We start from the raw sequence: 22312 nt of genomic DNA, 5'->3' as shown, positions 1-22312 counted from the left end.
CAGAACTGGAGGAGCACAGGAGCCTGAAGGAGATAGGGAGGAGGTGAGATCATTTGAAAACAACGATGAGAAGCTAAAATTGAGACCACAACAGTGTAGGTCAGTGAGCACAGGGGAGATGGGTGAACAGGACTTGGAGCAGGTTAGAATGAAGGATTTTGAATGATGCCAAGTTTTGAGGGGCCAGTCTTTGGGATGGGGGGGGGGGGTGGCTCCTCTTCGAATCAGGTGTGAGAGCAGGGTGAGGAAGTAGTGTATCTCCATGTGAGACATTGGCTAGTAGAAGAAATGCAGTTGTTGACAAGGATGGGAGATAATGTTGTGGAGTTTCCCAAAGAGGAGATTCCTGGTTTGGAAAGAATAGTCCACAGAATGATGCCGGCGAGCTGAGCAGGAATTTGTGACTGCTTTCACGGTGGGGCCCAGAGGACACAGCCCCTTAATGACAGGGACAATAATACTAGTCTTCAGAGGGGAGCAACTGAAATGACTTCATGTCTCAGGACTGCGAAACATGAAGACGGTTGAGATTGTTTACTTTGGAACAAGTTTGGTGAACATGTCATTGATGTTTTCAAGATTACAAGAACAATTAATAAGGGCTCTATAGCAGTGTGTACAAGTTAAAGATTAGTTCTGGCCCTGAAATGCACCATCTAAGCTGCCGATGACCCTTTCTGTGCAAGGTTAGCTCTATATACATTACTGCAGGAACAGCACTTTAAGAACTGTCTCGTTGGTTGTGAAGAGTTGGGGAACATCTGGAGCTGCAGAAAGGTGCTACCTAAAGACCGATTCTTTCTTTCTTTTATCAGCTGATGGCAGTGGGAAGTTCGGAAGGGGAGGTGATGGTCTAGTGGTATTATCGCTGGTCTGCTAATCCAGTGACCCAGGTAATGTCCTGGGGACCCCAGTTTGAATCCAGACATGGTCGAATTTGAATTCAATAAAAATCTGGAATTAAGAATTTAAGTGATGACCAAGAATCCTTTGTCAGGAAAAACCCATCTGGCTCACTAATGTCCTTTAGGGAAGGAAACAGCTGGTCCGACCTGCATGTGAGCCCAGACTGCAGCAATGTGGTCAACTCCTAAATGCCCTCTGGGCAATTAGGGATGGGCAATAAATGTTGGTCTAGCCAGTCATGCCCTCATCTCATACCTGAATAAAAAGATGGAGGAATAAAGCAACTCGTGCTCCTGCTCACCGAGTCTGACTGAATGTGGGCTGGCATCAATGACAAAGGTCAGTGGCTCTGGAACTTTTTCATCTTTGAGCCACTTTGGTTGGGCTCACAATCCTGTGGACACGCACCAATGTGACCCCACCCACGTTCCCCTTCAAACACAAATTGGGTTCTGTGGTTAGCACTGCCAGGTTCAATTTCAGCCTCTGTGTGGAGTTTGCACATTCTCCACGTGGCTGTGCGGATTTCCTCCAGGTGCTCCAGTTTACTCCCACAGTCCAAAAAGGTGAAGGTTCGGTCGGTTGGCCTTGCTAAATTGCCTGTAGTGACCAGGGTTGTGTATGTTAGCCATGGGAAATGTAGGGATAGGGTAGGGTGATATCTGTGTTGAATGCTCTTTAGAGAGTTGGTGTGGACTTATTGGGCCACAATGTAGGGACTCTAAAAGCAAAATCCCCTCGGTGTTACTGGGTTGGACAGTTGTGCTTTCTGATAAGATGCCAATAATGTGACGTCAGGTTCCAAGTTGCAGAGTTACGGCTTCATGTTGGACCCCGCGTTCAGCTGGTTCCTCTTCTTTGCTTCCTGTCCCACAAGTGTTGACAATCTGACCTCAGGGTTGTGTGGCGTGACTGTGTAATAAGTCTTGCTTTTGAAACGACACCATCCTCGCTGCTGCTCGTGCAGACTCGGGTTTCACACGCGGGAGCCAGTCCGGTCATGTCATGTCATGCAAGATGGCGATCTGTGTAACCGTTTGCCAACAACCCATCAACAGTGGGTTGGGGAGGGATGGCAAAGAAAAACCCTGAATGAACGATTCATGAAACGACCAAAAATGGGAATGAACTTCCACAGTGGGGATGAAAGATTTACACACGTGTACACATCCACACGCACTGATTACATATAAACTCATCATCGTCCTAACAAAGTCAGAAGTCACACGACACTAGGTTATAGTCCAACAGGTTTATTCAAAATTGCAAAATTTCGGAGCACTGCTCCTTCGTCAGGTGTAGTGGAGCAGTGCTGTGAAAGCTTGTGATTTTGAATAAACCTGTTGGACGATAACCTGGTGTCATGTGACTTTGTCCACCCCAGTTCAACACCAGCACCTCCATGTTACAGTCCTAACAGATCATAGAGCTGCTTGGTGGTTAGACAGAGAGAGAGAGATGTAGCATAGTGCTGGTTTAAGCTGAGGATCACCACACTTCAGGAGAGGCGAGAGGTTGAGAAGGAGAGTCCTTCATGGGCACCTCAGCCAGTGCGGGAATTGAACCCAAGTTGTTGATGTCTCTAACCAGCCATGCCCCAGGCCCCATACATATGCTCTTTCCTGTATTTGCAATGCAATTTTTCCCAAAATTTCATATGATCTTACTCATTCAGTTTCTGCAACCGTTATGCCCCTTTGGAACAGAGAGGGTTGGGGGAACTGGGGATGTGGAGGAGGAGACTGTTGAGGGCATGCAAACCCCACCCCCACATCGCTGCCAGCCCTGCTCAGGAGGGGTGAGGGGGAGGGTGCTGGCCTGTTCTCTTGCCCTTAGTCAGTGTTGTATATCTTTGACCATTTACTGTGCCAACAAGATGAGGCTTATAGACCATGCCCTGAGCTCTGAAGGGGGTGATATCCAGGCCTGAGTTAAAGTTCCAGCCTGCTGAGGGGTTAAAGATCTTTCTGTTTCTGCAAGTACGCCAAATAATCCAGAGGTTACTCATACTGCCAGCATACCTACCTACCTCCAAATATTGTGGGATCAAACTGAACCCCACAGATGTTAGATGGAAACTCCTTGACAACAGACCATCATTGGGAGAGCATGCAACTATCCCTGATGCTGGCAAAGTCACAATATTTGTGTACTTGGAAATTCTCCTTAGTGCCACGCCAATAAGGAGACAGAGTTGAATTAGTATAGCACCTGTCACACCAATGTGCTTTGCAACCAACTGAGTGCCTTTTTTGAAGTGTAGACAGTGACATAAAGCAGAAAGCTTTTTGTTCCCATATGGGAAGTGGGCATCGCTGGCTAGGCCAGCATTTATTGCCCAGAGGGCAGTGAACAGTGTCAACCACATTACTGTGGGTCTGGAGTCACATGTAGGCCAGACCAGGTAAGGATGGCAGATGTCCTTCCCTAAAAGGCATTAGCAATGCTAGATGGGTTTTTCCCACAATCAGTGATGGTGATATGATTGCCATTATGCCGCATATCTTATAAAGTTCCAGATTTGTTGAATGAATTCCAATTTCACCATGTGGCATGGTGCGATTCAATCCCATGTCCCAAGAACGTTAGCCTGGGGTTCCGGATCACGAACTCGGAGATATTACGAGGGCACCACCATCTTCCCCTGAATGCAGTTACCAGCATGTGCACAGCAAGATGTAGATGATTAATGAACAGATACTCTGTGCAGTGTTCTCTCCCCGAGCTGCTCTCCCCTGTATCTTCAATCCCTAACCTTCAGGGCCAGCCTGGAGTGTTGACAACCATAATCGTGACAGGTTCAAACGAAAAACTTCTTCACTTTGTAAATAATTACACAGCCGGCTCTCTCTGCAGTGCACATCTGAAATTGGCCATGCTGTGTGTGTGTGTTAACGTTTGAAACTTATACTGTTCGGACGCTCTGCAGCTGGCTACACATGTGTCAGATGGAGGTGTGGAATGGAAGAGGACTTTGCCAGCTGATTAGAGTGGGCGCTGTTTCAAATCAGTTCAATCCAGTGATATATATTAGACTTCACTCCGCGCAGAGTCAGCTCATTGAGTCAGAGAGATGAAGGGAACCATAAAAGGCAAATTAGACTGATTATTATCGCAGTTGGTGCCTGTAGACACAAGCACATTCATTAGTGTAAGGCTGCTAAATAAACCGAAAACACTGGAATCTCTTCAGCAGGTCAACTTGCATTTTCCCCTGCAGAAGCTTCCTGACCTGCTGAGTATTTATAGCATATTCCGTTTTTATCGCCGATTGCTTGTTTATCTCATGCATAGGGTGTTCAGGTGTATAATTCTTTGAAATTTGTGTGACGGGTGGTTAAGAAGGTGTTTAGCATGCTTGCCTTCATTGCTCAGACCACTGAGTATGGGAATTGGGATGTCATGTTGAGGTTGTACAGGATTTTGGTGAGGCCACTTGTGAAGTACTCTGTGCAGTTCTGGTCACCCTGCGATAGGAAGGATATTATTATTAACTGGAGAGGATACAGAAAAGATTTACCAGGATGTTACAGGACTAGAGGGTTTGAGTTATAAGGATAGGGTCAGACTTTATTCACTGGAATGTAGGAGGCTGAGGGGTTACCTTATAGTGGTTTATAAAATCATGAAGGGCATGGATAAGCTGACTAGCAAAGGTCTTTTCCCAGGGTGGGGGAGTATTTTTAAGGTGAGTGGAAAAATATTTAAAGGGCCCTGAGGGGGCAACTTTTTCTTGCAGAGGGTGGTTTGTATGTGGAATAATCTGCCAGAGATGCAGATACAGTTACAACATCTAAATGACATTTAGACAGGCACATGAAGAGGAAACATTTAGAGGGATTTGGGCCAAATGCAGGCAAATGGAACTAGTTTAGTTAGAGAAACCTGGTTGGTGTGAATGAGTTGGACCAAAGGGTCTGTTTCTGTGCTATATGACTCTGGTATGACCCTCCTTCAGCCACTGGGCCTGAAAACGTTATCTCTGCTTGTCTCTCTGCAGATGCTGCCAGACCTGCTGAGTTTCTCCAGCAATTTCTGTTTTTGTTTCAGATCTCCAGCATCTGCAGGTCTTTATTTTTTTTCTCCATTCACAGACACTCAGTTAAGACCCAGATCCTAATTCCTTTCACAGGGAACCTTCTTCAGAGCATGTGCGGTGCCCTGTTGTGTGAGTGGAGAGTGTTCTCCTTCAGGCTTCAGCCCTGAGAGTGGGGAAAAAAAGACAGCTTTTCGTTTTTTTTTAAACATGCTGGACACTGTTCAAAGATGCTACTTTGATAAATGGGCGGTTTAAGCAACAGGTCTCCTCGGTGGATCTAACTTTGGAAGCTGTTGAGAGAAGTTTGGTCTTTGAAGCATCTGAGGTGACGTCAGTCAAAGCATTCTGTATATATTTGGATCTAGGGTTGCGAGTAATGATGGAGTGATGGAAACAGAGCAGAGGAGGAGGTGGTGGGAGGAAGAAGGAGTGGATATTACTCTTTGGAGGGTTCCAAAGCTGCATGTTAACAATCAAATGGTCAGAGGGATTGACTGACAATCTCAGAGTTTAGCCCTGGCTAAATTTCTCCGTAAAACCCAAACCAAACTTTCAGCAGTGGACTGTTCTGAGCTCTGGCTGATCGAGGCTTGGAAATATGTTTTAAAATGTTGAGTCACTACTTGGCAAGTGATCTCTCTCTCCTTTTTTTTGGAACTTAATTTAAATTAACTTTAATGTAACTTACACAGGGAGGAAGTGATTGAGGGTGGGAATGGGGAGAGGAGATTTTCAGCTTGGAGCTTAACCAGATGCAATGAATCCTAAAAAGGCATCAAATCGACCTGTGGTCCAGATAAGGAGCAGCTCAGAGATGGATTGGGATAGACAAGAACAGAAAAATGAGAACACATAAAAATGGATCAGAAATGTTGGAGTAATGGAGAAATCAAGCATTTATCCTCTGTCCAGTCCCTCAGAATTTGGTGAGAGAGTGAGTGAAACGTGGTCCCTCACTCCCGTGGCTGAATAACAGGATTGTTGCACGTTACGTTGAGGTTGGTAGAGAGATGGGTAATCCAGTGGCTGTGAGAACATGCATTCAGATGGCAACTGGTGAAGTTCAGAAAATGTGGATTTGAAAGTTAGTCTCAATAGTGGTGGCCATGAAACTGTCGGCAGTTGTCCAGGCCAACCTGACGGAGGCCGTTTAGCCCATTGAATCTGTGCCAGCCTCCTAAATGAGCAACATATCTTGTGCCATTCCCCTGCCTGTCTCCTGTAACCCTGCACGTTTTTTTCGTTTCAGAAAGTAAGCCATGAATGTCTTAATTAAACCCACCTCCACCACCCACTCAGGCTGTGAGCTCTGGACTAATCCCATCCACTTGTTGCTTGTGTCTCTATTGCTTTTTTTTTTAATGACCTTAAATCTGTTCCCTCTTGTCTTCAATGAGTCCATGAGTGGAGATAGATTTTTATCACCTATTCTGACCAGCAGCACATCATTCAAATTAATGATTTTATTCTTACATGAGATGTGGGTGTCACTGAAATTTGTTGCCCATCCCTAACTATTCTTGGACTGAGAGTCTTGCTGAGGCCATTGCAGAGGGCAGCTAAGGGTCAACCCCATTGCTGTTGGTCTGGAGTCGCATGGAGGTCAGACAAGGTGAGGATGGCAGATTTCTTTCTCTCAAGGGCATCAGCGAACCAGATGAGTTTTTGCAACAATTGACAATAGTTCAGGGCCACCATTATTGAGACTAGCTTTCAGATTCAGATATACTGAATTGTATATACATTCCATCCATTCCCATCCGAATGCATGTCCTCAGAGCCATTGGCTTAGTCATCCTGAGACTTAACCACCATCTTTCTACCAATCTCGATTTGATTTATCATCCTGCAAATCTATTCATAGGGACTAAGATTGAGAGTCTTGTTTACCATGTGACAGGATGTGGAGAGGTTGTGAGACTTACGGTGAAAAATGTATTGACACATGTCACCATATGCCAGGAAGCATTGGTAAAAGAGGAACCTAACTGTCGGTCTGATTCTGGACTGTGTGGCTTTTCTCACTGAGATCTTGACAACTGAAGGACTTACAAAATCTCTAAGAAATGTTATTTTCTAGAACATTTTACAATGGACTTCAGATGTTGCGACTTAAAACACATTTCCGTGGCTAAAGGGAAAAGAATAATCTAATGCCTTTTTTATTTGAATAAACAATGAGGTGCAATATTCTTTAACTGGAGTTTTTAATGTCGATTTAGCAAACAGTGTTTTTAATTTTTAATTCCAGATTTTAATTTAAGTGGGTTTTTTTTGTTTAAAATTAGAAGGCATAGGAAGAAAAATATCTGTCAAAAGTCCTGGGGAAATAGGATCAAAACCAATTACTGTTTTGGACAAAGCTGTATTTTCAGCAGGGATTCAAATGCAATAAAACCAGAAATTTCTGGAGAAATTCAGCAGTTCTGGCAGCATCTGTGGAGAGAGAAACAGAGTTAATGTTTTGAGTCTAGTGACCCTTCTTCAGCCACTGATTTCTCTCTTCACAGATGCTGCCAGACCTGCTGAGTTTCTTCAGCAATTTCTGTTTTTGTTTCAGGTTTCCAGCATCTGCAGTTCTTTGTTTTATTGAAATGCATACCGTTCAGTTAAATGATAACTTACTGGGTATCATATATATGGAACATCACTTAAACTGCAAAATCATTCCACATTTTAATAAAATAAAATAATAAATTTAATGAAGTTTACATTTGAAACAATGAGACTATTTTTATAGGAGTGTTTTCAGTCCCTTACCTGTGGCTTTGATGAAAAAAGAAAGATTTGAATTTAAAGAGCACTGTTTTCATGTTCAAGACATTCCAAAGCACTTTACCACCAACACACTGCAATTTCGGTCACCGCTGTACTGTACGAAACATAGAAGACAATTCAACACAGCAAGATCCCACAAATAGCACCGTGACAATGACATGAAAGCAGAAAGTGCTAGAGAAATTCAGCAGCGTGTGGGAAGGACAATTTAAGGAGATATTTCAATATTTTAATATTCTTGTATGACTGTTCCCCGGAGGCTCTATGGCACTTCCAATCTTGCTTTCAGATTTTTGCTTTCATTATTGCTGTGTGAGAATAGCCAGGTAATGGATTTCTGTAATGATGGTCAGAGTGGCGGATAAATATCGGCCTGGATGCTGGAGGGAACTCCCCTACTCTTCTTCGGAACAGCACAGTGTGACCTTAAGCATAGGTCTAAGACAACAGACTGGACTGGGCTTCAGTTGACTATCTTATCCCTGAGCTGACACCTCCAGTGGTGCAGTTGGTGGCTGGTGTGTTAATGTCACTTTCCTGCTTGATCCTTTGTATCTCTCCATTCCTACACAATCGGTGGATACATTTAGTGATGTTAGAAACATAAAATCCTCTTTCCACATACTGTGAGGAAAGAGGTCATTTGGCCCATTGAATCAGCACCAACCCAGACCCACTCACACCCTATCCTCATAACGCCACACTTACCATGGCTAACCCACTTCGCCTGCATATCTCTGTACACTATGGGCAACATAGCATGACCAGCACATCTTTGGACTGTGGGAGGAAACTGGAGCACCTGAGAAAACCCATGCAGAGAACATGCAAAGTCACCCAAGTCTGGGATCGAACCCGGGTCCCTAGCACTGTGGAGACAAAAGTGCTAACCACCATGCTACCCATGTTCAACCATGACCTAAAAGAAGACCAAAGTAAGCTCATAGAGCTGTTTGACTTCTTCATCCTCCAATCTTGTATGTTCTTACATTGCAGTTTGTTGGGATCTTGTGGTGCAGGAGTGTTGTCCGTACCTCTGGGCCAGAAGCCCTGGGTTTAAATTCTACTCCAGGACTTGATAGCCGCAGAGGTTACACCAAACAGATTGAAGGATTTACACACTGATACTCAATGGTGGGTGGGAAGAGTAGAGAGCAGCAGTTTCCACTCCACCCCATGCTAAAATACTCCACACACACACATGTTCTTGACATGTACAAGCATCACCTTCACTCTGAGGTACTAACACAGTAAACATTGACCAATAGGCCGGTGTTGTGTCCACACAAGCTCCATCCAGACATAGTTGCTGCTCGAATCACAGAATTATAGAATCATTCAGTCCAGAAGAGGCCCTTCATCCCATTGAATCTACACCAATGAAAGCTATAGTAAATCTACACTACTCCCAATTCCCACACTAGGCCCATGGTCACGAATGTTAGGCCATTTCAAGCCCTCATCCACGTAATTTTTAAAGATTGTGAGGTTTCCTACCTCAACTCCCCTCCTGTATCACTTCAGTCCTTTTCCCTGGAAGACTCCCCTTGTATACCTGCTGGGTAGCTTGAAACGCAGTCCAGGTTTGGCCAGCTCTGTGTGCTTGCCATCAGATTTCCCTTCTGCTGCGAGTTTCTGATAGATCTGGAATCTGTAAAAGCATTTCCCTGGTTCCTACTGTCACAGCAACAGGAACGGACTGAGCTGAAAATGTTTCCATTTGAGGAATCATTTAGTGTTCAGGAAAAATATTGTCTGAACCTTCTGGTGCTGAGGGAGGCATTAAGCCCACGTCATGTGTCAAACTCTGTCTCGTGTCAGGCGCCAAGCATAACACTGTGACTGGTTACACTGCCTGTAACGGGGAAAGACTGTCTCACTCTAATTGCTCCGTTGCTGTGGTAATTTGAGATTGGCAGTGATTTAATTTTCCTGCTTGAAAGCAGGGTAATCCTTGCTGCTCACCAAAGTCTTTTTAGGTAACATTTACACCACCACAATGTTTGGAAGCTGAAGAGCTGGTTCTTCAATCTCCCTTTCCTTTCTCATTATGTTTTACACTCATTCGCAGGATATGGGCACCACTGGCTGGGCCAGCATTTATTTCCCATCCCTAATTTCTCAGAGGCCAGTTGATCACATTGCTGTGGGTCTGGAGTCACATACAGATCAGACTGGGTAAGAATGGCAGGTTTCCTCCCTTAAAAGGACATGAATGGAAGAGATGGGTGTTTACAACAATTACCAGGAGCTACACGGTCGCTGTGAGGCCAGCTTTGTATTCCATACTAAATGGAAGCATTTGCCATAGTGGGATTCGGACTCTAGTCCTCAGGACATTAACCTGGGGCTCTGGGTTATTGACCTCATTCACACAGAACTCAAGAATGTGGCAAATCACCAGCACCATCTCAGAAACAATTAAGGATGGGCAACAAATTTTACTCTGGTCAGCCATTCCCCTGCCCCCCCTTCACAAACTCTATAGGGAACAAAACACAAAAAGCCTGACAATGAATCCCTGCAGTGTGGAAGCTGGGCATTCAGCCCACACCAACCCTCCAAACAGCATCCCACCCAGACCCACCCTTCCCTGTACCTCCCCATGACTAATCCACCTAGCCTGCATATCCCTGAAAACTATGGGGCAATTTAGCATGGCTAATCCACTGAACCTGCACATCCCTTGAATAGGGGAGGAAACCGGAACACCCAATGGAAACCCATACAGACACGGGGAGAATGTGCAAACTCCACACAGACAGTCACTCAAGGGCGCAATTGAACCCAGGTCTTCGTGAGGCAGCAGTGTTAACTACTAGGCCACCATGCTGACTTACTTACACCTGGGACAGAAATTGTGGATCCAAATACCATGAAAAGTGAATGTAAAATCCAGCTGATACTCTCACTGAGATTCTGTGGAGTGCCGCAATGTCATAAGTGCCACCTTTTCACTTAGAGATTAAACTAGTGCCCCACCTGCCCTCTCAGTTGGGTGTGTAAGACCCCCCGGTGTGCTATTTTTAAGGAAAGCAGTTTTACTTAGTATCGGCAGCAGTGGTGGCAGTTCCCAGGTTGAGGACTCCTGGCTTTGGTAGACCTGGAATTGTCTGGAGGTGAGGCCTGCTGCGGTCTGGAGGTGAGGCCTGGCATGGTCTGGAGGTGAGGAGACATGAGGTCTGCAGATGCTGGAGATCAGAGTTGAGAATGTGTTGCTGGAAAAGCACAGCAGGTCAGGCAGCATCCGAGGAGTAGGAGAATCGATACTTCAGGCATTCCTGATGAAGGGCTCTTCGATTTTCCTACTCCTCAGATGCTGCTTGACCTACTCCTCAGATGCTGTGCTTTTCCAGCAACACACTCTTAACTATGGTCTGGAGATGAGGCCTGGTGTGGTCTGTTTGAAGGACTGGGTACACGAACAGGAAGGGTTTAGAGGGATATGGGTCATATGATGGCAAATGGAATTAGATTAATGAAGAATATCTGCTCGACATGGACGAGTTAGACTGAAGGGTCTGTCTCCATGCTGTACATCTCTATGACTCTATGATTGTAATGCTGAACTTTTTATTTCTTTACATTTTCTAATTTGTTCCCAAGGTTCTGTACCTAGATACCTTGTACCAAAAATGATGTGAAGGACTGTAATGCTGAACTTTATATTTTGTTTTCTAATTTATTCCTGAGATCCTGTAGCCGGGTTCTTTTGTACCTAAGATGGTGCCATAAGTGGTGTCTTTGTAAACTTTTCACTGCCCTCATTGAGTACATGTGACAATAAACCTGATTCTAATTCTAATTCTAACATTCATTGATCAAGCAACAGCACTAAAATAGATTACTTGGCCATATCACAGTTCTGCTTATGTGAGATTTCAGTGTACAAGTTAATTGACAATTGTAAGAACAGGATTGTGTTCCTTCTTACAGGAGTTTCCTCCAAGTCGGTTCCTTCTGAACAAAGTTTTGCTTGCGTTGACATCTATATTGCATTTCTTGAGAGTAGTTGGCAGTAATTGAAAGGCTTCTTTTGTTCTCCTTTCATTCGAGTGTCCTCCTTGAGCTGGGTGAAGATGATTTGCTTCGACAGTCAGAACTCTGGCATCCTGAGCATGAGGCCAGCTCTGCGGAGTTGGTTTCACAGCTTACCACGTGTTCCTTGTGCTGAAATATTGTTTGTTACACCTCCCCACCATCCCCTCCTCCCCCCCCCCCACCCCCCTTTGTGGGGGTGCTATTGAAAACCTTCTGAACCTTATTAGGGGTTTTGTAATATCCTCAAAAAACAGGAACAGACTTGTTCAAGATGATTTCCTTTTCATAGATCCATGTTATTTCAATCAGATCATTATTTTCTGGGTGTTCAGTTAACATATCCTTTATGATAGATTCTAACAACCTCTTACTGCTGATGTCAGGTTAGCAAGTCTGTAATTCCCAACTATCCATTTCTTCCCATCTCTCTTAAACAATGGAGCTATGTTTTCGATCTACAGGCACCATTTCACAATCAAAGTAATTTCAAATGATGATCTGCAACTTATTCACCATCTCTGTAGGTACCACTTACAGCACTCTGGGATATGAACAGTTGGTCCCTGGGATTTGTCAACTTTCGGTCCCATTGACCTGACTCAATTTTTTTTTATCAATTCCTCATTCTCAATAGTTTCTTGGATCTCTATTGTTTCTGGGAGATTTCTTGTATCTTCTCGAAAACAGATACAAAATAATTATTTAGTTTCTCTGCCATTTCCCATGATAAATTCTCCTATTCCTGTTTTTAATGTGCCCACTGTTGTCTTCTCTAGTCTTTTCTAAACCCAATAAATCTTTTCCTTTTTAGATATCTGTGAAGGCTTTTGCAATGCATTTATTACATTTCTTGCTAATTTAGATTAATATTCTATTCTCCCTTTCTGAATCAATTTTTGGTTTTCATTTGCTGAATTCTAAAATGCTCCCAATTCTCAGGCTTACTGCTTTTTTGGATAACTTTAAAAACCTTGACCTTTGATCTAATACAATCCTTCATTAGCCATGCTGACTCACTTTTCAGGTTAGCTTTTGTCCCTTAAAGGAATGTATGTTCATTGTAAGCTATGTATTAATTCTTCACAATACGAGCCATTTTCTGAATAGTATCATGCTAGATACTAATGTTAATGCTAGTGTTTTAATATATTTTCCCAGATCACCACAAGCAACATGTGCCTTATGCCTTCATTGTTTCCTTTGTTAAGATTCCCTGTGTCTGCGCGGGTTTCCTCCCACAGTCCAAGGATGTGCAGTTCAGGTGAATTGGCCATTCTAAATTGCCCGTAGTGTTAGATGCATTAGTCAGAGGGAAGTGAGTCTGGGTGGGTTACTCTTCGGAGGGTCGGTGTGGACTGGTAGGGCCGAAAGGCCTGTTTCCACACTGTAGGGAACCTAATCTACTTTATAACCCTAGTGTCAGATTGAATGACATCATTTTCAAACATAATGGAAACCTTTTTCATATTATGGTCACTCTTGCCAAAAGATTCATTTGCAACAAGATTATTTATTAACCCTTTCTCATTGCATAATACTAGATATACAATATTCTGTTACATCATGGATTTACCAACATTCTGCCCTGGTACCACGTACACATTCCAGGATTTCATCCTACACAGTATTGGTGCTCATCAGGTTTACCCAATCTATACAGGGATTGAAACCCAATGTTTGCTGCATTGTTGCTTGTATCTCTAACTTCCTAATATACACATTTACAAATCAACCCATTCAGAAATGGTATTACTCACCTCTAGAGCAGATAGGAGTTGAACCAATTCTCCTGGCTCAGAGTGAGGATGCTGCCAGGTGTGCCACAAGAGCTCTAACTTCCTGATAACTCCCTAACTACCTTGCCTTACATTACAACTATTGTTTGGTCGCCTATAAACAACAATACCTAATGTTTGAAACAAAAATAGAAATTGCTCGAAAAGCTCAGTAGGTTTGGCAGTATCTGTGGAGAAAAATCAGAGTTAACATCTTGTGTCGAGTGACCCTGAAGACCTGCTGAGCTTTTCCAGCAATTTCTATTTTTGTTTCTAATTCACAGCATCTGCAGTTTTTTTTGCTACTCACTGCTGTTTATAGGCCACCAAATAGATTTTAAGTCTCTTTCTTCTAGCCTAAAGATTCTTTTTCATTGATGTACTGATCCCTGATCCCGTTCTTTATCATCAGTACCACATCAACGTGTTTGCATCTTTTTCATTACGTTCTTAGATGTCGATTATCCTTAAACATTCATTTCTCAGTCTTGGTCACCTTGCAGGGATGTCTCCATAATGGGATTACATCACATGCAGCTTGTGTGATTTCTTATGTAAAATACTGCTGTTGTGTATATCATTGGCCGTACAGTACTTTGTGAAAGATGCAGTAAGTGAAGTCTATCAGACAGACTTTCACTGCAGAAAGTGGACTTTTAAAAGTTAATTAATAGTTTAAAATTAATTGATGTCCAATTTTGAAATTTCTGGACACCTTGTTCAAAGAACGGACTGTTCTGTCCAATGCTTGATGGAAGTTGATCCAACCACTAACACTGCTATATGACCTATGCTCTGAGTTGGCTCTCTGTGGTTTTTCAGCTGCTGCCAACAGGCAGTTTGAAGCAGTTCCTTGTAAAGAGATTTCAATGCAGAGCAAAATGTATCAGCCTCAAAGCTAAAGCTTTGGCTCCAAAAAGATTTAATCCCAGATCGTTTTTAACCATTTCAGTTGCATTTGGAAAAAAGTAGAACAACATTCAGGAGTGATTGATGGCTGTCGTTTCCTAGTATATAGTCTCACTCAAGTGGTGTTCCTTGAAACTAAAAGGCTTGTGATGCCATTCAGCTCATTGTTATCTGTGTCATCTCTGCCCAGAATAATCCCAAACTACGTTAATGGTCCCAATCTCTCCCATTAGACTTTCAGCACTTGAAAATTATATCCTCTGTTCAAATCCCTTCATGGCTTCACACCTCCTGACCACCGCCATTCACAAACCCATGTGGCCTCCTCCAATGTGGAAATCTTGTCCATCCACAATTTCCATTGCTCCATCATTGCCAGACCTGTGTTCCTCTGCTTGGAGGCTCCAGTCTCAGCAATTCCTGCGATACCTCTCTACATCTCTACCTCCCTTTCAAACTATTAGAAACTCCTTAAAACCTTCTTATTTGAGCGATCATGTGGTCAATGTCCTACGATACTTTTGAGGGCAAAACATTGAATGTTTTCAGGAAGGAGGTAGATGTAGTTCTTAGGGCTACGGGAACAGGAGACTGAGCTGCATGATAAGCCATGACCGTACTGAATGACAGAACAGGCTTCAAGGGCCGAATGGCCTACTTCTGCTCCTATTTTTGATGCTTTTCTTTGTTGAAGTAGCTCACTGATAAATTGTGTTTGATAATGCTCTTGTGAGACACCTTGCTATGTTAAAAGAGCTGGATAAGTTCAAAGTTTGTGCGAAGATTTGTAGCTCGGGTGCTCGTTGTTGTGGTTAGCAATCCGCATACATGAACATCAACTAACCACGAAACGACACGACCAGCTATCCTTAGTAGCCACACACGCAGACAACAAGCAACATGAATTCAACTGGGACAACACTACTATCATAGGGCAAGCCAGGCAGAGAACAGCCAGGGAATTCCTAGAGGCATGGCATTCATCCACAAACTCCATCAACAAACACATCGACCTGGACCCAATATACCAACCACTACAGCGGACAGCTGAAACTGACAACCGGAAGCGGCAGGGACAGACCACTATAAACACCGGAGGAAACATCAAAGAAGCGCTTCGCAGGAGGCTCCCAAGCACTGATGATGTCGCCTAGCCAGGGGACGAAACGTTTGCAACAAAAACTTCCAGCTCGGCGAACAGAACCACAACAGCTGGATAAGTCCACAATAAAATTGTTGCATTAAAGAACTTCATGCACGGACAACCTGAAAAATATTTTGTCTTCATCTCCCCACTCACCTTTAGTGACAATTTTAAATTTATGCCTCTTTGTTATTAATTCTCAAATCAGGTAATCTTTGCCAATTCAATCTATCAAAATCCTTCATCGTTTTAAAAGTCTTCACCAAATCCCCACTTCACCTTCTAGGGAAGAGTTCCAGAGTCTCAAGCCTATCACCATTATGGCATTTTCCTGTTCTGAAATCTCTATGTTTCCTGTTTATGTAAATTATTGAGAACACATCTATGAGTAATTGAAGCTGAAACCTGGGATCAGACTATCTGTTATTTAGCAATAAGGATCACCAAACAGCTTTTGTTTATTCACTTATTCACCAGGAGGAGGATCATTGCCTCACAAGGACTCTGACCTCGATTTTAGTTTTTAAAAAAATCCTTTGTCATAATGAACCGTACTCATTAGCCTCTGAGGCAAAACTTCATCTTCCAGTAATGATATCATTGTATTAGGTAAGTTAAAGATCTTTCATCACATGGAGTAGATATTGGATAAAAACTGAAAAAAAACTGTGTATGCTGTGAATTCAGCAATTTCTGTTTCTCTGTGGGGTGAATCTCTTGCAGAGTTGTCTTGGAGCTGAGATGACTATCCTCTAACAACCATCTTCCTTTGTGTCACCTATGACCCCAATCAGCAAAGAGTTTTCACTTTGATTTCTATTCATTCCAGTTTTGCGATGCTTCCTTAATAGCATAATCAGTCAAATTAGATGTCTGGTTTGCAGTTCAGAGTGATGCTAACAGCACGGGTTCAATTCTACAGCAGCTGAGGTTGCCATGAAGATCTCTCCTTCTCAACCTCTCCCTCACCTGAGACCTGGAGACCCTCAGATTAAACTAACACCAATCACCTCTCTCTAATGACAGAACAGCTCCATGGTTTTCTGTGACAATACTAATTTACTTTAATTGTCAAATGCAGCCTTGATGTTCATGTCACTCTCACCCATGAAAAGAAATGCTCTTGTCACTAACATATGCAGCCCACTTGATTGGCATCAAATTCAGAAGCATCCATTCCTTCCATCACCAATGCTCAGTAGCAGCAGTGTGTACTCTCTACAAGATGCACTGCAGAAATTCACCAAAGATGCTTAGACAACACCTTTGAACTCACCACGACTTCCATCGAGAAGGACAAGGGCAGCAGGTACATGGGAACACCACCACCTGCAAGTTTCCCTCCAAGCCATGCACCATCCTGATTTGGAAATATACCTATTACTGTCACTGGGTCAAAATCCTGGAATTCCCTCCCTAATGTCATTGTGGATCTATCTACAACACATGGACTGCAGCGGTTCAAGAAGGCAGCTCACCACCACCATCTTAAAGGCAACAAAGGACAGGTAATAAAGTGCTGACCAGACAGCATTACTCAGTCTCACAAGTGAATAAACAAAAGCTGTTTGGTGATCCTTATTGCTAAATAACAGATAGTCTGATCCCAGGTTTCAGCTTCAATTACTCATAGATATGTTCTTGATAATTTCCTTAAACGGAAACAATAGAGATTTCAGAGCAGGAAAATACCATTATGACGATAGGCTTTGGACTCTGGAGAGAAGGAGGAAGAGAGGTGACCTGATCGAGGTATACAAGATAATGAGAGGAATGGATAGAGTCAATAGTCAGAAACTTTTCCCCAGGACAGGATTGATTGGCACGAGGGGTCATAGTTTTAAGATATTCGGAGAAAGGTATAGAGGGGACGTCAGAGGAAGGTTCTTTATGCAGAGAGTTGTGAATGCATGGAATGCGTTGCCAGTGGTGGTGGAAGCAAAGTCATTAGGGACATTTAAGCGACTGCTGGATATGCACATGGATAGCAGTGAATTGAGGGGTGCGTAGGTTAAGGTATTTTATTTTACATTAGGATTAATGCTCGGCATAACATCGTGGGCCAAAGGGCCTGTTCTGTGCTGTACATTTCTATATTCTATGTTCTATGTTCTATGTTCTATGTTCTATGTTCTATGTTCTGTGTGGGTTTCCTCCAGGTGCTTTGATTTCCTGCCACAGTACAAAGATGTGGAGGTTCGGTGGATTGGCCGTGCTAAATTGCACCATAGTGTCCAGGGAAGTGCAGATTAAGTGGGTTAGCCATGGGAAATGCAAGGTTACAGGGATTTGGTGGGGGAGGGGTGTGGGGGTCTGGATGGGATGCTCCTCGAAGAGTCAGTGTGGACTTGATGGGCTGAATGGCCTGCTTCCACACTGCAGGGATTCTGTGATTTTATGAGCAAACAAACATTCTCATGTGACACATATATACATGCACCCACACACCTACCACCATCTACCCCACCGTACACACACACACGCACTCACACATAACCACAAACACGCACACACACGTGCGATCACATGGACCCAGTGCACAGCTGCAAACTACAAAGGCAAATGCTGTCACATGGACTGGTCCATGTTCCTCACACACAGTGACTGTGCTGTTTGCTGAAAATCTAAATTTGGAACGATTAGGCTTTTCGAAGCTTTACAGGAGTTGTTTAATAAGAACTCTATAAACATTTTAAAGCAAACACAGCACTGCGGTGAACTCAAGGCACATTGCACCACCTTGGATTCTCACTGCGGAAGTGCCCATCCTGAGCGTGCTCCTCCTCTGACAGAGTTTTACACAATCAGGGCAGCAGTGTTCTTGCTCCAGAGGTGTCAGGAGAGGAGGCAAGAAAGAGAAATTGTACATGAGTTGACTGTAGGGAGATACTTGCACACCCCCCCACCACTGCCCCTTCCAGAGCTGGGTGAGATTGCCCATGGGTGACTGTCTTGCCCCACCAGAAACTAAAGCCCTTAAGTGGACAGTTATTGGAGGCAATTGGAGAGATGGATTGGGTCAAAGGGGTGGCCTTTGAAAGCCTTGTCCCTACCTTGCCTTGTCCCTGACACCCCTCACACCGCATGACCCCTGACATGTAAGAAGAAACAAAGGATTTACCTTCCCACCACTGGATCCCTCAAGGAGGATGTCTCCAACAGTGGTCTTTATAATCCTCTGATTTGCCGACTATGTCAGATTTTCACTTGAGTCAGATTCCCTACAGTGTGGAAACAGGCCCTTCGGCCCAACAAATCCACACCGACCCTCTGAAGAGTAACCCACCCAGACCCGTTTCCCTCTGACTAACGCACCTAACATCATGGGCAATTTAGCATGGCCAATTCACCTGACCTGCACATTTTTGGATTGTGGGAGGAAACCAGAGCACCCAGAGGAAACCCACACAGACACAGGGAGAATATGCAAATTCCACACAGACAGTCACCCAGTGGTGGAATTGAACCCAGGTCCCTAACGCTGTGAGGCAGCAATGCTAACCACTGTGCCACCTGGCAATCCAGTTCATGAGAGATGAGGCCTGCGATAGGACAAGATACCTACCTCGGTGCTTATCAGCTCTGATTGGAGGACAATCGGTTGAGTTATCTGGGAGTGGAATCAGTTAGTTAGTCACCACCTAAACCATGTTCTGGAAGCTCCTTGGATGCTGCCTGAACTGCTGTGCTCTTCCAGCACCACTAATCCAGAATCTGGTTTCCAGCATCTGCAGTCATTGTTTTTACCACCTAAACCATGCACCATCCTCACTTTTAAAAAGAAAGGGCAATCCCTCCCAAGTAACAGGACTGCACAGACCATTCAGCCCCTCCAGCCTGCTCTGTATTCAGTAAGATCATGGCTGATTTCCGACCTCACCTTTACTTCCCAGACTTAAATTCACATCCCTTCATTGCTTTAAAATCCACATACCTCCAAACATTGAAAGCTCAAGGCTTATGATAGCCAGCCTGAATCTGATTTATGTTAGCTCCTCTACATTCTTCTGTACTCAGAAGTTGTGACCTTTACTTTACTATCTCAACAACAAAATAGAAGAAAACATAGAACATATAGAACATAGAACATTACAACACAGTACAGGCCCTTCAGCCCTCGATGTTGCACCGACCTGTGAAATCAATCTGAAGCCCATCTCACCTACACTATTTCATCTTCATCCATATGTTTATCCAATGACCATTTAAATGCCCTTAAAGCTGTTGAGTGTACTACTGTTCAGGCAGGGCATTCCATGCCCCTACTACTCTCTGAGTAAAGAAACTACCTCCAACATCTGTCCTATATCTATCACCCCTCAATTTAAAGCCATAATGTTTCATTTGGCAGCATACATTTCAAATCACAGGACAGCTGGATAAACATCAGTACAGATACAGTCAGTATCACAGTGCGCTGTGGGAAGAGGTGTTACTAAGTGACAGCATGAGGGAACTGGATTAACATCAGTAGAGATACAGTCAGTAACACAGGATGCTGTGGGGAAAGGGGTTACTGAATAACAGTGTGCGGGAACTGGATAAACATCAGTACAGATGCAGTCAGTAAGACAGGGTGCTGTGGGGAAAGGGGTTACTGAGTGACAGTGTGAGGGAACTGGATTAACATCAGTACAGATGCAGTCAGTAAGACAGGGTGCTGTGGGGAAAGGGATTACTGAGTGACAGTGTGAGGGAACTGGATTAACATCAGTACAGATGCAGTCAGTAAGACAGGGTGCTGTGGGGAAAGGGGTTACTGAGTGACAGTGTGAGGGAACTGGATTAACATCAGTACAGATGCAGTCAGTAAGACAGGGTGCTGTGGGGAAAGGGGTTACTGAGTGACAGTGTGAGGGAACTGGATTAACATCAGTACAGATGCAGTCAGTAAGACAGGGTGCTGTGGGGAAAGGGGTTACTGAGTGACAGTGTGAGGGAACCGGATTAACATCAGTACAGATACAGTCAGTAACACAGGGTGCTGTGGGGAAAGGGGTTACTGAGTGATAGTGTGAGAGAACTGGATTAACATCAGTTCTCCCCAAGGAATGGTCCTGGCCCATATAATGAACAGATTCTCTTGTTAGTAACTAATTGCTATTGTAGAGGGTAATGCTTTGGAGTTAGGGGTTCAAATCTCCTGAAAGCAGGCAGTAAAATCCGAATTCTGTAAAAGCCTGGAATTAAATGCTAGCCTAATGATAACTGTTATACTGTTCTCGATTATTGTAAAATCCCATCTTTCGCTTTAAGGAAGGAAATCTGTGATCTACATGTGACTCCAAACCCACAGCAATGTGCTTGATAATTCACTGCCCTTTGAAAATGGCCCTCACTGTTCCCATCAGATCACTCAGGGCAATTGCCACCCAGGTTGATAGTGCTGTTAAGAAGGCATACGGTGTGTTAGGTTTCATGCGTAGAGGATTTGAGTTCCGGAACCGCAATATCATGCTGCAACTATACAAAACGCTGGTGTGGCCACAGTTGGAATATTGTGTACAGTTCTGGTCCCCATATTTCGGGAAGGATGTGGAAGCATTGGAAAATGCTGGTGTGCAGGGAAGGTCTTATGAGGAGAGGCTGACAGACTTGGGTCTGTTCTCATTGGCAAGCAGAAGGCTAAGAGGGGATTTGATAGAGACATACAAGATGATCAGAGGCTTAGATAGAGTAGACAGTGAGAGTCTTTTTCCTAGGATGATGATGTCAGCCTATATGAAGGGGCATAGGCGCAAATTGAGGGGTGATAGATTTAAGACAGATGTCAGAGGCAAGTTCTTTACTCAGAGAGTAGTAAGGGTGTGGAATTCCCTACCTGCCAATGTAGTTAACACAGCCACATTAGGGAGATTTAAACAATCCTTGGATAAGTTCATGGATGATGGTGGGATAGTGTAGGGAGATGAGCTGAGAATAGTTCACAGGTCGGCGCAACATTGAGGGCTGAAGGGCCTATTCTGCGCTTTATTGTTCTGTGTTCTATGTTCTAATTAGGGATGGCAATAAATGCAGGCCCAGCCAGTAATGCCCACGTCTCGAGAATAAATGAATAAATAACATTAAGAGAAATCAGAGGTGAAGTGCTCCTTTGTGACGCAAGTTCTAATAATTGTAATGTTCCTGGAAGTCTCTTGCTGCTGGACAACAGCTCTCAATATCCTGGACCCTCGGTCTTACACATTTGAACTTTTTGAGATGCAGTGGCCAAAAGCGACGGTTTAATATTTGCGTAAGTGTGTGATAAGGTTGGACACTGTCTTGGAAACGCATCCAGAGTGGGGCGAAGGCAGGGAGGCGAGATTAAAAGGGAAAGTACTGGAAATCAATGGCAGGTCCAGCATCTTGTGTAGGAACAGGGTTTCTGGAGGGGGGGCAGGAGAGAGGTTCAGCCTTTCTTGATTTCTGGTGAACCACCTTAACCAGGACTGTGGGCGCTATCAGGGTCACTGCCGAGGGCCCTGCCTAGGGCAGTGGGGTCTCTCCCCCTGCCAGACATCAGCAGCCACCAGGAGGTGCAGCACCTCCAACACTCCCTATTTGCTCAATCACAGCATATGAAGGGTCCATTCAGCCCGTCGGCTCTGTTCCAGCAGTTATTGAATTTTCCTTTTGAAAGCTGCAAATGAATCTATGTCTCCAACCCTTTCAGGTCTTTCAACACTTCCTGTCTGTGTGGAGTTTGCCCGTTCTGCCTGTGTCCCCGTGTGTTTCCTC

The 22312-nt window shown here is 44.0% G+C and overlaps 1 protein-coding gene and 1 long non-coding RNA gene across 7 annotated transcripts in view; one reads left to right on the top strand and one right to left on the bottom strand.

The window, feature by feature from the left end:
• Positions 1-9311, bottom strand: part of LOC122565435 (uncharacterized) — a 57784-nt gene extending 48473 nt beyond the window's left edge. Inside the window, exon 1 of the long non-coding RNA XR_015751808.1 lies at positions 9279-9311. This is a non-coding gene — a long non-coding RNA (uncharacterized LOC122565435). The remainder of the gene's footprint in view (positions 1-9278) is intronic.
• arhgef18b (Rho/Rac guanine nucleotide exchange factor 18b) overlaps positions 1-22312 on the top strand; it is a 209846-nt gene that overhangs the window by 48557 nt on the left and 138977 nt on the right. The gene's annotated exons all lie outside the window — the stretch shown is intronic.

This window comes from Chiloscyllium plagiosum, unplaced genomic scaffold (genome assembly GCF_037043375.1).
Source record: "Chiloscyllium plagiosum isolate Xiang-an unplaced genomic scaffold, Cpla_swu_hap1 HiC_scaffold_28, whole genome shotgun sequence".
Lineage (NCBI taxonomy): Eukaryota > Metazoa > Chordata > Chondrichthyes > Orectolobiformes > Hemiscylliidae > Chiloscyllium > Chiloscyllium plagiosum.
The sequence above is the reverse complement of the archived record's forward strand: the minus strand, read 5'-3'. Positions and strand labels throughout refer to the sequence as shown.